Below are 15,335 nucleotides of genomic sequence, written 5' to 3'. Positions count from 1 at the left end.
GTGACTCTTTCCACAAAATCATAGAACCTGGCAAAACCTTGCATAAAGGGAGATTATTACTTATGAAATGCCTTTTTAGTCATAAATCCAGAAGAATTAAAATAAGTCCTTTGCTCCATGTTGCTCCAATTCTATTCTGGCCTTTTAAAAGGGAAGCAAATCAGGTGTTTGGTGCTCAGTTTTACTGGGAACAAAATCAAACAACTAGGGAGAAAACTTGAGAAGAAACTAAAGCTGTGGAATAAAATCAGACTGAGAGCATGATAGGAAGTGTAATATATCTCTCCGTTCCACTTTATCTACAATGAAAACAGTAAAGAACCTGTCAGCTAAATCATGAAAATTATTTCCATCATGACTAACCTGTAGAATCTGTCCAATTCTTCTATTTGATTAGGTCATAAGCTACATGCTGTGACCCAAGGCAGGTAGAGAGTTTATTACATTTTCATGTTGTTCTTGTTTATATAAATATGTTAGTTCCTCTGAAGAAGCACTTGACTTGTTATTCTGGCCTAATCATTTTAGATCATTATTTTCCAAAAGGATCTGGGGTTTTACAAGGGTGATTTCCTGCAGTTTTGTTTGTTTGTTTCAAGTTTTTTTGCACCACTTAATATTGCTTACATTTTTAAAATTATGTTTTTTGTTTTGTTTTAAGAAGGAGTCTTGCTCTGTTGTCCAGACTGGAGTGATCTCGGCCCACTGCAAGCTCCGCCTCCCGGGTTCACGCCATTCTCCTGCCTCAGCCTCTCGAGTAGCTGGGACTACAGGTGCCTGCCACCATGCCCAGCTAATTTTTTGTATTTTTAGTAGAGACCGGGTTTCAGCATGTTAGCTAGGATGGTCTGGATCTCCTGACCTCGTGATCCACCCGTTTTGGCCTCCCAAAGTGCTGGGATTACAGGCATGAGCCACCGTACTATGTGTTTTTTTATATGTAGGTGATCTCAATGTCTCATAGATATTTAATTCAACATTTGCCATTGCGTTACTAGACATAAAATATTTCATTTAACACCCAATTCTTCCAATTGATTGATGAAAATAAATCTTTAATCAAAAGAATTTGATGAAAAATAATTACTTGACAGTTATTATTTTTTCCCAGTTCACAAAAAGAGAGATAAAAATTGGAGCCACACAGATGCTAAATTATTTTAATTTTAATGTTGCATATTTATACTACAAATTTTTAATTTATGATTCATTAAAAGTTATTAGTTATGGCTATCACTTTGCATTGCAGAAACTTTGAAAGTAGGAAAAGATCTTAGAGGTCATTTATTCCAACTTAAAAATTTTATAGACAAATCATAAAAGGCAAATGCTAAAAATCACATAGATAAAAACTAGCATAACAAGATTTGAAGCTGGGTCTTTGGATGACTCTTTGGCATTCCCAAGACCATTAATTTTTTAACAGTTTACACATGTATTATCAGTAATTCGATTAAGAAAATAGAGGCATGACTCTTAAATTTCTCTATGTTGTTCTGTAGTAAAAGAGGTAAGTGAGAGCATCATCAAGTAGCCAGGTAGGAAACTGTAAGTATAGAGTTGCCCGTCTAGTGTGGCTGTGAAGAGATATTTATGGAGTTGCTACCATGTGCTACATTTGTACCATATCCCATAATGTCACTATAAAGCAAGCACTATAATTGCACAAGCAGCCACAGGGTTCCAGTCAGTTGATGTTATTCTTAGCTTTCCAATAAGGCAACAAATAGGTCTTTGGAAAGCTATTCCAAACAAGTAATATGGGTGGCTACAGGAAAAGCCATAGGATGTTATCTTGCACACACCAAGACTGACATGAAATCAGGGAAATCAGAAAATTGGAGAACTCTGGCCAGGTGCAGTGGCTAATGCCTGTAATCCCAGCACTTTGGGAGGTTGAGGCAGGCAGATCACCTGAGGTCAGGAGTTCAAGACCAGCCTGGCCAATACGGTAAAACCCCGTCTCTATGAAAAATACAAAAATTAGCTGGCCATGATGGTGGGCAGTAGTCCCAGCTACTTGGGAGGCTGAGAATTGCGTGAACCCAGAAGGTGGAGGTTGAAGTGAGCTGAGATGATGGTGCCACTGTACTCCAGTCCAGCCCAGATGACACAGCGAGACTCTGTCAAAGAAAACAAACAAACAAAAAACCTATATAGTGCTTTGCAGAAGTAAGAAGGGGAGAAGTCAGATCAATTATCTCTGAAGAAAAACTTTCAGAAGAGCATAAATGCATTATTATTTGGAAAAAACAAAAACAAAAGAAATAAGTGAATTAAACCTGGAATAGGTTATCATAAATATAAGATGAATTTAGGATTTGGGTAGGCCAGGGAATTTTCAAAGTTACTGAGCAAGTTGTACTGTGGTTTGGCTGCTTTTTGGTTGTGGATGTCCATAAATGATGTTTTCATTCTCAGTATGCCTTATTAGTGCTTAGAGCAATAGCTCCTGAGAGGTTCATATTTTGACTCTAGTTTTTCGAACTGGCATAGTCATACATCACTTAGAGACTGGAATCCCTTCTGAGGAATGCCTCATTAGGTGATGTCATCATTGTGCAAATACCATAGAGTGTAGTTACACAAACAGAGATGGTATCGCCTACTACACACCTAGCTATATGGTATAGCCTATGGCTCCTAGGTTACACATCTGTACCGTATGTTATTGTACTGAATACTGTAGGCAATTATAACACAATGGTAAGTATTTTTGTTTTTAAACATATCTAAACATAAAAGGGTACAGTAAAAATATGGTGTAAAAGATAAAAAATGGTGCACCTACATAGGGTATTTACCATGAATAGAGTCTGCAGGGTTGAAGGTTGCTCTGGATAAATCAGTGAGTGAGTGGTGAGTGAATGTGAAGGCCCAGGACATTAAGTAAACTACTGTAGACTTTATAAACACTGTGCACTTAGGCTACACTAAATTTATCACATATTTCTTCAATAATAAATTAAGGTTAGCTTACTGTAACTTTTTTGCTTTATACACTTTTTAAAATTTTTGACTTCTTATAACACTTAGCTTAAAATAAAACACATTTTAAGCCATACAAAAGTATTTTCTTTCTTTATACCCTTTTTCTGTAAGTTTTTTCAATTTTAAAAATTTTCCATTTTTTACTTTTCAAACTTTTTTTGCTGAAAATTAAGACACAAACACACACATTAGCCTAGTCCTACACAGGGTCAGGATCATCAATATCACTCTCTCCTACCTCCACATCTTGTCCCAGGGGAAGGTCTTCAGGGGCAATAACACACATGGAGCTGTCACCTCCTATGACAACACTGCTTCCTTCTGGAATACCTCCTCAAGGACCTGGCCTGAGGCTGTTTTACAGTTAACTTTGTTTATCATAAGTAGAAGGAGTAAACTCTAAAATAAGAATAAGATTTATAGTATAATAAATACATAAACCAGCAACACAGTTATTTACTATCATTTTCAGGTATTATATACTGTACATAATTATATGTCTGTTGTATCTCTATATGTGCAGTTTATCATGGACTGCAGCATCGTTGTATGGTGCATGACTGTATATTCATTCAGGAAATATACATAGAGCACTATTTAGGTATTTTGAACTATGCTAATTGGAGTGGGTACAAAACTATATAAAACAGGATTTCTGCCTTTAAGGAAATTATAGTTTAATGGGGAGACTCTCAAGTGAATCAACGAAGATGGTGGTAGGAAATAAGTATTATGCTACAGTACGATCTAGTATAGACAAGATTTCCTGGCAAAGGTAATTCTGAAAGTGAGTTTTGAAGTAGAAGAAGGAGTTAGCTAAGCAGAAGAGGAGAAAAGGCATTGCTGGCAGAGGAAACAGAGCATGTAGAGACAAAAAATATAAAAAGCTTTTGTGGAATTCTAAGCAGTACTGTATAGCTGTGCATATCACTAATTTATTTAACAAATATTTTTTGAATACTTATGTGCCTGGTAAATTTTAGGCTCTTAGATATGACCGTGTTTGAGATAGATACATTTCCTGCTGATATTCTAGTGTATGTAAAGGGGCATGTGATGAACAAATGTATGTTACAGGTAACAGCTAGGATGACAAAAACAAGGCAGAGAAAGGGGAATAGAAAGAATCAGGGCATGGGGAAAGTGGGGTGAACTGCTATGTCATATGAAGTGGTCAGGAAGCCCTCTTCAATAAAGTAACATTATCTAAGAGTAGACACCTAAGAGAAGTAAGAAAGATAGCAGATATTTAGAGAAAGAGCCTCTCAGCCCCAGGGAAGAACAAGTGCAATGGCCCAGAGACAGAACTGTGCTTGGTGCATTTGATAAACATCAAGGAAGCCAGGGGGTCTAGAGTTGAATGAGTGAGGAGGTGATGAAGGAGAAGCTGACTAAGAAAAGAATGGTAGAAAATGAGGTGAGAGGGAGACTAGGTGGGCCAGGCCACATAGTGCCACACAATCAATTGTTGGGATTTTGGCTTTTACTCTGAGTGGTGTGTAAGACCATCAGAAGGTTTTAAGCAAAAGAGCATCATGATATGAATTATGATCATTTTGGTAGCTATGTTGAGAATAGCCCATAGGGACAGAGTAGAAACAGAGGGTCCACATAGTAAGCTTGTCGATAATCCGAGGGAGGGATGATGGTGTGAGTGGGATGAAGGGGTAAGCCTTGGTGATATTGAGAAGTGGTTGGATTCTGTGTATATTTTGAAGATAGAGCCAACAGGATCTCCTGATAGACTGGGTATGGAGCAAGAGAAGAAAATAAAAGTCAAGAGCAATCCCAGTATTTTGGCTTGAACAATTGGAGAAATAATGAAGCTGTTTACTAGAATGGGAAAGACAATAGGAGGAACAGATGTGAGCAGGAGGAGATGGTACAAAGAAATCAAGTAATTTGTTGGGAGATTCTATTTTTGAGATGACTATTAGGAATCCAAGTGGGAATTGAGTTACCACTGAATATTTCAGTCTGAAATTTAGGGAAGACAGGAGATTTGAATTTATAACTCATCAGCCTATAGATGGTACTTATGTCTATAGGACACAGTCATATGAAAGGCACTATGGTATTCCATGCTCTGGAGCCAGATTTGTTCTGCACATTACCTGTGCAACCTTGGGCAAATAACTAATCTGTGTTTCATTTTCCTCATTTACAAAAGAAGAATGACAATAATCATAAGGTTATTGGGAAGTTTAAATTGTCACTTATAAAGCACTTAAAAAGCATTGACTGACACAAAATAAGTCTTCAAAAATATTAGATGTATTTATAATAATGTGGGAGTTATGTCATAAGATGTGTATATTGGGGCAATATTTTTAAATTATCAAAATGATTTGTATATAATTCTTCTTAAATAATAGGACCTTGCACCTTCCCCATGCAATGTGTTAAGAGCATGGTGCCTAAAACCATCATTGTTTAGCTAAGAGGTTTAAAACTGCTTTTCTTATGTTTCTTGTGACACCATACTCTTGAAAACTGTTTTGGTAAAAGAGAAAAGGGAACTCTACATTCCAAAAGCTTCCGTTTATAAATTAAAATAAAATTTCAGAAGGCCTGAAAATAGAATTATACTGTAAGCCATTTTCAAAGAAAAAATAGGATTAAATGGATTAAATAGGAATAACTGCCTTACTTTAGCAGATCTACAGTGCAGAGGTAAGGTGAACACCTAGTCAACAGGGAAGGTAGTGGACAGCTTTGGGAACAGTCATCTGGCCTGGCCCATGCTAAGATCAAAGCTGATGATTTATACCAGCTGCAGACACTCTTGTGGATACTGGAGGAACAGACATTAACATCCAAATACTAGCTAAAATGGGCAGCAAAGGAGACAGTTCCATGATCAAAAACACTTATCCCCCTTCCATGGTGGTAGATCTGCTCCCTTCATTCAAGCACTATATCAAGAATATGAATTATAAATTATCTTAATACTTCCATGGAAGAGACTGATTTAAGCTGAATTACAGTAACTTATTAAATTTTAAGGTTTGTTTTTTAAGTACTAGGAAGGGAAGTGCAAAAGCAGAACAATGCTTTTATTGACAATAAGAACATTGTATTTTTGTTATGTCATAATTGTACTGTGTATATATATTTATTATACTTTGCTAGACAAGGCAAGGAGAATAAGGGACATGTCTACAAAGATAATAATTTTAGACTATTTTCTGAGCCATTAAAATAAGCTATTTGAGGAAGATACTTCAGATTGCAGTCTGGGGAAATATTAGAGAAAGAAGTTGATGTTAGAGACAAGGAGGCAACCAGAAGTTACACTTGTATAAATTTTTTAAAACTCCTATGATGTTATAATCACTGATATATGGCTGGTATAAGTTTATATATAAATAAATACTTAATTTTCCAGTCTCATTTGAAGTTAGGGGGCTAAGAGTGATGATAGCTGAAGTAGCATGCTTGATTTATATTCTTAAAGGGAGGACCTGCTGCTTTTCCTCCTTTTTCCTTCCTGGAAAATAGATGATGGCTGGAGCCCTGACAACCATGTTGGGCTATAAGATGACTTTGGGGGAATGAAGCCATGCATTCCTGAGTTAAAAGACAGGATAAAACCTAGGTGCCTTACATTTTGGAGTGCTCTAACATCCCTTGAGGACTACCTCTAACTTTTTGAATATAAGACAGTGATTTCTATATTGTTTTACTCAGTCTTGAGTGTTTTTTTTTCTGTTCGCTACTGAGCATCCTAATAATAAAAATACTTATTGAACAACATTTGGCAAACACAAAGAAGCATATAAAATAAAATATAAAGTATGCGTATTTCCACCATAAATAATTATTTATTGTTAATATTTCCAAGTTTTCTAAGGGCTTAATTTTAGTTTTTTTTCTTATATATAGAATGTTTTTAACCATTGACATGGATGATTTGTTTTAACAGTGGTGGGATTGTCATTATGCCGCTCACCAAGTATTTCTAGCTCTCTGCCTCCTGAGTTCATGGTAGGGTTGTACTTACTCACATTCTGTGATTGGGTGGGACTATTGTCCAATTCTGGCTGATGAACTGTCAGCCAAAGTGGCTTGTGCTGCTTTTTGTCTAAAATTGAATTGCCAGTTTTTGAGTCATTTTCAGAGCTCTCTTTGCTGTCTGCCACAGAGACCTACAAGGTAGTCTCAGAGTTACAGCTTTGGGAGTCTAGATCACAAAGTGATCAGGGTCAAGAAATAAACATTTATACCTCGAAGGCACTGAGATTTGGGGCTTTGTTTGTTATTCAGCATAAACTAGCATATCCTGACTGATAGAACAATTAGGGTATATGATAGTCTATAATATGTGTGAGGTGTTAGGATAAACTCTAAGATCCTCATCCGTATTTCACACAACTCTCCTCATTGCTTGTTGAATTCCAGTCCATTGGTTCCTCACTTGCTCCATGCTCTTTCCTAAATCATTGCTCTCAAGCATACTTTGACTTGTTCAGTAACATACCAAGCGATCTTTGACATTTCCATTAAAATGTCATTTACTTACCAAACCTTTCCCTGACTGCTAGGCCTTTGATAGTCTCTTTTGATACGAATACTTCTTCTACTTAGAAATTACTACTACATTAACTAAATTCTTGATTATGTAATTAAGAATTTAAATCTTACTAAAGTTTAAAGTTTACTAAAATGTAAACTTTATAAGGGTTAGGACAACACATTTTTGCCGACTTCTTTATACATAGTTTATAAGGTAGATACAAATATTAGAGCATAAAACAAGATATTTTTCATCCTAAACAATGTTTACAGAGCATTTCTCCTTTTGAGAAAGACTCTGTCTCTTCTTTTTCTTTCTTTCAGATTTCTAAATTATAATATCCCTTTTATTTGAAGTAAAGTTGCCCTTTAGGAAAAGCTGAACTTATTCAGTCTGGAAAAAATAAGCATGGTATACTGGGGAAAGAGGATATTACAATTTATGTGAAGAAAAATGCTGATAGACTGGTGCTAGTCCTGTGATATCATTTTTATGGGTAGATACTGAAAATGAGATATTGTTGCTTTTGGAAACCAAGGATGGTTTGCTTTTAAAGAGGAACCAATAAAGGTTTAGAGTAAATGAAAACCCAAATCACAAAAATAGTACTGAAATCTTAGATTAAAGAACACTTTATTATTTTATATGTTCTATAGACGCAATCTCCAAATCTTGTGAGAAGTTTCATTTTTAGAAGCCATAATCTGAATTTTAAAATATCACCAATACTACAAAATACAGATAATTTATCCTAGCTTTATAAATCTCTGTTGGATAATGGGTGGTTTCCAATGCTTTCAAAGTTTTAAAAAGTATATTTCCAGTTTCAAGACAGATGACAGTATCGTTAACAACTGGCATGCCTAGCTAGTGACTTCTGTTTTAATTTCATTGGCCAAGTTGGTCAAATATGTATGCCTAACTCCAAGGGTAGCATGGAGCTGAATATTTTTAGTTGCGTACTTTGCCTTATAGAATAAAATTGAGATTGTAAGGAATGGGAGAATGGTTATTGGGCAAGCAATTGTGTATGTTTTCTACAATACATTTTAATAATTTTCAATAAGAATAACAAACATTATCTGTTATAAATGACTTATTGTTTCTAAAACCATTCAATCTGTGCAACAGCCTAATGAAGGAGATACTATCGCAATTAACTCTTTTTATTGATGAGGAAGCAAGATGGACAGAACGATTAGGTAATTTGCCTTAGATCACATAGCTAGTCGGTGCTGCAGTCATGCCAGTGTTTGAACCTAGCAATCTGACTCCTGACAGTGCTCTTAAGCACTCTATTAACAAAGTTTAAAAGTGTGTGATTACGTCTTAAAGCACAAGCATGTACATTTGCATACTTTAGTGCTAAAGATTAAGCTTCAATTAGTGTCAAGTTTTGAAGATATTGGGAAAAGCCATTATGTCTTTTTATTTATAATAGTTCTTAACTATTTTAAACCATTTAAATTATTTAAAAAAAACTTATTTTAAGTAAAAAATATTAATAAAATACAAGTGCACATGGTATAAAATTGAAAATATCATAAGTCATATACACAGAACAAAATGAGTACAATGAAAAGTAGGTTTTTCTCTTACTCTAAACCTTGAGTCCCTGGTCTCCCTTGAGGAGAGTTAATCACTCACATGTCAAAGACTGTTATTGTCCCCCAGTATCCAAACTTTCTTTTTTCCTTTCAGTAACTGACCATGTAATTTTTATCTGGCTTACATGAATGCTTGTCTCAGCAGTACCCTTTCCAGGCTTCCTTGTAGCTAGGTGTAGACATCTGTGAAATCCCAGCCAATGAAATATTAGTGATGTGATGTGTGCAAATTCCAACTCATACTGTTTAAAAAGGAACATGACTTACATTCTGTTTTCTCTTTCTGTGGGCTATAAAGTGGCTGAAGTGGCTGGTGGTGGTCCACCTAAATTATTCAGGCAATGGCAGAGAAAAGGGAATTTTTCATGGAGTAGAGAAGAATTCACCCATCTCCTCTCCACATCTTCGCCCTGAACCATTTTTCAGCAGAGAAACTAATTTCTGCTGTTTGAATTAATGTATGGATTAAGTTGCTGTAACAAAGAGTCACAAAAATAAACATTAACATTTCTTTTGTCTTTAATTTCCTAAAATTATTTCTCAGTTCATTTGAAAAACTACAATGATAATATGTAAATTATGTTTGGGCTTCATAAAAATCTTTGTATTTCCTAAGCTTTAAATTTCCACCAAGAAACCCTGTTAATCAATTTTCTCATGTGTCAATGCTCTGTCAAGAGATAAGGTTTATTTTTACTTGTTCTCCTCTCAAAAATCAAATGTGAAGAAGTAAAAATTAATGTTTCTTTTCTGGCTGAAAGTCTGCCTTTGTTTTTAGAGTGGATATAGTGTGGACTGTGAATAAGGATTGGACTGTGCTTTTTAAATATCTTTGTACAAGGAATAATCAAAAGCTCTGATGTTATCTAAGCAAAGAGCAAATTGGCTTTGTGTGGCATGTGTGTATATGACTTCATAGATACTTCAGTATAATATTAAGCGACCAAAACAATTTAAATGCTTCCCAAACTGAGAACTTGTTTCTTCGTATTCTCATCAGTTTTATTAATATGGCTATGAAGATTATTTTTCAGTTTAAAGGAGTTTAAAAACAGCAAATTGAATTGGTTATATCCATATTTGCAACTAAACTCACTTCCAAGCCAGTTGGTCCTGATTTCTATTGTCCTCCTGTCTATGCTCAGAGAATGCAAGCATTCACTCTTAATGATCTCTGAGATCCTGCAGCAACTCCATAGGGAAATGAGGAGGAAATAAAAAACAGGGATCAAAATATGTTCAATGTATTTTATACACTATTTTATTTTCTTTTTATCTCTATTTCTGTACAGTCTTTGTTATATGAGTTGGTGACTATTTTCATAGTGGTTGCAATTGTTTTTTATATACATCCAAACATCTAGAAAAGAGAAAAGTGGTTCAAGGTCAGTGCAGGTGTATGAAGGCTAATTATTGGAGAAACTATAGGGAACACAAGAACCTAAAGGCACATAGCTATTTTATTTTGCTGCAAAGGATAAAAATCTTTTTGTTTCTCCTTAAGTATAGTGTTTCTTCTGTTTGTAATTTACTAAAATTTATTGGCAAGGTTGATACAAGGAAGTAGGTTTTAAACTCTTTTGATTTGTCTATAGGCTCATATTTATTAGAGAGGAAAATATGTATATTTGAGAGGAAACTGTGTATATTTGATGGGCAAACAACAAGTATTTCATAGGTTCAGAATGTGCTGTACAGAGCTGAGTCATTTTTATATCCGCTGATACTATTGGTAGTTCAATATATAAAGCTGAAGAAGGGATACCAGTCATATTGAAGCTTTTGAAGATGTCAGTCTCAAATTTTGAAGAGTTATTGTAAACATGTATTTAAAAAATGAAATATTGAAAGAGATTTCCATTGTCTTTCTCCATATATTTTGACTGAAAGTATGTATATTTCTGGATAACCTTTTAGTTGTTTTATGACTTTTCCCCCTTCTGTTGCCATAGAGGGGCTGTGAACGCATTACTTATAAATTTAGCCTCCACCTGGTTTCCACTAAAGTCAGAAGGCTAGCATCTTCACTCAGAGGTTTAATTGCACAGGGTAGGAGAAGTTGACCTACTGCCTTCACCATCTCCATCTGCTTCCCTTTGCCTCCATCCCCCATGGCCACTGCCACCAATGCCTGCCATGTCTTCCAGCATCTCTTAGAGATTTTAAGTGAGTTCAAGAGAACCATCTGTCTGTTAACCAAAAGTTAGCAATAGTGCACATTAGTGAGTGACCATTTTGAAAACCACCAAATGACCTGCGGTTTTGGTGTTTTTAAATAATTCTGTCTATTGTCTTTAGTAGTTATCTCTTAGCAACATTGATAAGCATTTACCTCTCTCTCTGTTTTGTTTTTCTTTCTATTCTTGCATACTGTTATGTTCTTCTCTTGTTTTGTAATTTTATCTGTCCTGTATTTGTAACTACAGTGCCTCCATTTATCAGTGTTTCTCAGTGGGGATTCTGTTGGCAATTCAGGTAAGACAATGCTTTATAGTGCAGAATGTTGTTTGTTTTTTGGCATTTAGCAACCCTGGTTCCCAACCACTAAAATGCTGTAGCACTTCCTAGCCACTGTGAAAAGCAAAAACATGTCTTTATAGTGCCAATACCTCCTAAGAAGGCAGTATTGCCCTTTGTTAAGAGCCACAGGTAGTCCGAAGCTCCACAAGGACACTTGTGGGGGGATATGTTTATTTCTCTTCATCAAGTATTAATGTTTACTTTGTGACTAGCACTGTGCCAAATGAAAAAACGTATCAAAGTTAAGACATGCATTCTAGACAATTAATGAACAACTTGAGGCTCCAACATTATCCACACTGTAATTAATGAATAGATAGGTTTTTTTTTTTTTTTTATTGTCTGCAAGTGTAATCTACTGGGTAAAGAGAAAGAAATTCAGTCCTATCTTATGACCTCCTGGCAAACCAACAATATCATTATCTTTTTATGCAACCCAAACTCTTCTTGGGTATCTCAGAAAAGGGACTCTGTCTTTCAAATCTGCTCTGTTCCCAGGTAGTATTGGGACAGATAGTGAAAGGGTGTCTTATTTTGTCATCATGGCAGAGGAGAAATCATACCATTCTTTAGATACATTTTGCAGTTGTGGTCTGCTTTTGGGAGTGGTGCCTTCTGTGCTGCAACTGTTTCTAGCTCTCTGGATAAAGCTGCACTCTTCCTTGTGGAGTCTAGGGCTCTGGCATCATTGGTCTTTGAGCTTGAAATCTTCAGCGGAGATAGACTCTTTGCTTTAGATCCAGGGATTTTTCATAAAGCTTCCTATTGTTTCCCCTAATTTGCAAAGACTTCTTGGTCTCTTACACATAGGCCATGGAAAGCCAGAAGGACAGCTTTAGCTTCACCTGTGTATGTATCTTGAAACACTACCATCTCAGCCATGAAGCCCAGATGCTGAGTTGAAAATGTCATTGTGCAAGCTTCTAAAGGCTTGCTTTCTCCTTGCTACTATGCCACTACCTAAATGTGCTTGGCCACCCCTCTACTTATCTAGCAGTTTCTAAAATTACTCATCTCCCACACCCGGTTCCGAAATCCCTGGGATTATAAGGGGTGGGAATTTCCTTCTTTCCTCTTCCTCTCTGGACCACTCATATAAACTGTGAAGTGTATCAAAGTCCACTTCAATACTACCAAGTTTTCAGGCCCATTTTTTCTGCAAAATCTTATTTTGAGTAAGGAAAGCTAAATATTAATTAGTCTATTTTTATCCCTATTAATGATTTTAATAAGCCATTCACAGACAGATGGCTATATTTGGCTTTCAGGGTAAAAACTTGTATATATAGGGATATACATATATATGAAAGTGTATATAGAGAAATGTATATAGAAAAGAATACACTGATTTTATTTTATTATTAGCACCATATAACAGCCAGGTCTATACGTAATTATATGTACACAGTGGACAAAATCAGGTGACATTTGCTGGTGTTATCTGGGGATGCTGTGGAGCATGTGAGATTGAATTAAATCTGACACATAGATATGGTATGAATATAAATAGAAAGGAGAGAGGAGAGGTAGCACAATGAGCATAGTGTACGTATATTGAGGAGTTCTGATAAGATAGTTTTAAACAATCATTTATGTAAAGAGATATGAAGGCACAAAACTAAGCGTTACAGGGCCTCATCTTATTATCTCTCCATAATGTCATAAATAATCTTTACAAACGTAAAAAATAAGAAAAACAAGATGTTAAATTGAGAAAGACTTTCTCTCTCTGGTAGTGGTTTATTTTACTATTATTTAAAAAACATTTTTCAATTATTCAGTGATTGATTTTATTATCTGCTAGTGTTTAATAGAGGAAATGTGGCAGCAGGTGCCAAAAGGTTTTTTTGTTTGTTTGTTTGTTTGTTTTTAAGGGGGAAAAAGTTAAAATTGGAAAAAAAATTTTCATTTTCCCCTTGCAAATTGGAAAAAAAATCATTTTTATTCAGTGTTAAAAGCAGAAAGCCTCTTTGGAGCTTGGGAAATACTACAGTTTCCGGAGAACAGATTGAAAGCCACCACACGCTGTAAAGTCTATTCTCAACAATTGCTTATTTTAAATCTGATAACATTGTTTATTTTTTCTTTTTCTTTCCACTTAATTTGGTTTGAGTCTTGTAGAACAACACTTATCCTTTGATTTAAATGTAAATTGTGATCTAGGAAATACATTTTGCCCAAGAATTTTATATATATATATATATTTATGTTTTTATTTATACTCTGAAAGTGTTATATACTAAAAGTATTTGTATTAAAAGTATTACAGGTTCAAGACTCAATATTCAATATTTTTACTCATTAACTCATTAACGTTTAAGTGGATCATGTTAATGGATTTGTGTGGCAGGCAGAATTATATCTTCCCCAAAAGATCCATGTTCTACTCCCCAGAACCTGTGTATATGTTATGTTGCGTAGGAAGGAGAGGATTAAGGTTACTAATCAGCTGACATTAAAATGGAGAGTTTATCCTGAATTATATGTGTGGTTCCAATGCAATCACGAAGGTTCTTAAAAGTGAAGGAAGGAGACAGAAGAGTCAGAATCAGAGTGCTGTTATGTGAGAAAGACATGACCAGCAATTGCTTGCTTTGAAGTGGAAGACAGCCACAAGCCAAGCAAGGTATGCAGCCTGCAGAACCCAGAAAGGCAAGAAAATAGATTCTCCCCTGAAGTCTGCTGAGAAGAATGCAGTTCTGCCAACACTTTGATTTTAGATAGATCTATCCCACATAGATCTCACTAGGAAGAACTGTAAAATGATAAATTTGTGTAATTTGAAGCCAAGAAATGTTTAATATTTGTTATAGCAGCAATGGCAACTAATACAACGTTATTAAAGTGAAAACATTTGAGTTGGGTAGGTATCTAAAATTGAGTTTCAGTTCTTCTTTTTAATTAAGTAACTTTCAGCAAATTATTAAAGTTATTAAAACATCTATAATAAAAAGAATGATTACTAACTTTCAGGATATAAAAGTAAAGAAAATAATATACACTTTAAAAATCTGAACCATATGTTAAACGCTATGTGCTAAAAAATTATATAAACATTTGAAACCAAAATTATTAAGAATAAAACAAAGTTCTGGTTTTTAAGGAATTTGTATTCAAATTTAGAAGAAAGACATTTAAATGAACAAATTTAAGTACAAATGAAGTATAAGATGATATTATTATAGAGAAAATAGCAAATTATTGGAGAGTGTTAAAAGATGTGCCAAAAAATATTTGGAGAGGTTATATCTAAGATGAATTTTGAAAGACGAATACATTTTGCCAGGTGAATGTTAATATAAATATACTTAGAATTTTATTCACTATTGAGGAGGGTTTCTGTTTTGACAGATTTTTTTGATAAAGTTAAGGAAATATTTCTTTATTCCCATGCTTAAAATATTTTTTAAATCAGAAATAGTTTTGAATTTTATGAAACACATTTTTGGTCTCTGTGGGAATAAAGATTATTTCACCTTCTAGCATTGCAATTCTGGGGTAAGTCAGTGGAATTTACAAGTTATATATTGCCAAATTCTGCTTGCTAAATTTTTTTTTTAAGCAACATGATTGAGGTTTATTTTACATTTGGTAAAATGTGTATTTTTTGTAATTTTGATTAATCTAGTGAGGAAAGAACCAGCTTTTTGTGTCATAATTTTTTATTGGTTTTCCATTTTTTATTTCATTAGTCTCAGTTC

Source organism: Pongo pygmaeus, chromosome 13 (assembly GCF_028885625.2).
Source record: "Pongo pygmaeus isolate AG05252 chromosome 13, NHGRI_mPonPyg2-v2.0_pri, whole genome shotgun sequence".
NCBI classification, from domain to species: domain Eukaryota; kingdom Metazoa; phylum Chordata; class Mammalia; order Primates; family Hominidae; genus Pongo; species Pongo pygmaeus.
This window is presented reverse-complemented; position numbering follows the sequence as displayed.